Consider the following 665-nt stretch of genomic DNA (forward strand, 5'->3'; position numbering starts at 1 on the left):
AGAGGTTTTGGTGAGCTGAGATGGCACCATTACACTCCAGCCTGGGCAACAAGAGCAAAACTCCATCTCAAAAAAAAAAAAAAAAAGAATCTTGGCCCATAAACATTAGCCATTGCTACTATTGTCATTATGGCTTGGTCCATAAATAGAACCAGGGCTAGGGACAGTCCTCAAAAGAACAACTAGTTTCTCTCTAGAATTCACTTCCTTCTCCTAGCAAACTCCTACTCCTACGCATCCTTCAAAACCCAGCTCAAGGCAAGGCAAGGCGGCTCACGTCTGTAATCCCAGCAACTTTGGAAGGCCAAGGCAGGCAGAGTGCTTGAGCCTAGGAGTTGGAGACCAGCCTAGGCAACACGGCAAAATCCCCAATGTGTGCAACACATTGTACTTTTTATTTTTCTACTAAAAATACAAAAAAAAAAAACAAAGGCTGGGTTCAGTGGCTCACACCTGTAATCCTAGCACTTTGGGAGGCCAAGGTGGGCGGATCACCTGAGGTCAGGAGTTCAAGAGCAGCCTGGCCAACATGGTGAAACCCCATCTCTACTAAAAATACAAAAAAATTACCTGGGCCTGGTGGCGTGCAGCTGCAATCCCAGCTACTCCGGAGGCTAAGGCAGGGGAATCACTTCAACCCGGGAGGCGGAGGTTGCAGTGAGCCG

This window comes from Mandrillus leucophaeus, unplaced genomic scaffold (genome assembly GCF_000951045.1).
Source record: "Mandrillus leucophaeus isolate KB7577 unplaced genomic scaffold, Mleu.le_1.0 Scaffold105, whole genome shotgun sequence".
Taxonomy (NCBI): Eukaryota; Metazoa; Chordata; class Mammalia; order Primates; family Cercopithecidae; genus Mandrillus; species Mandrillus leucophaeus.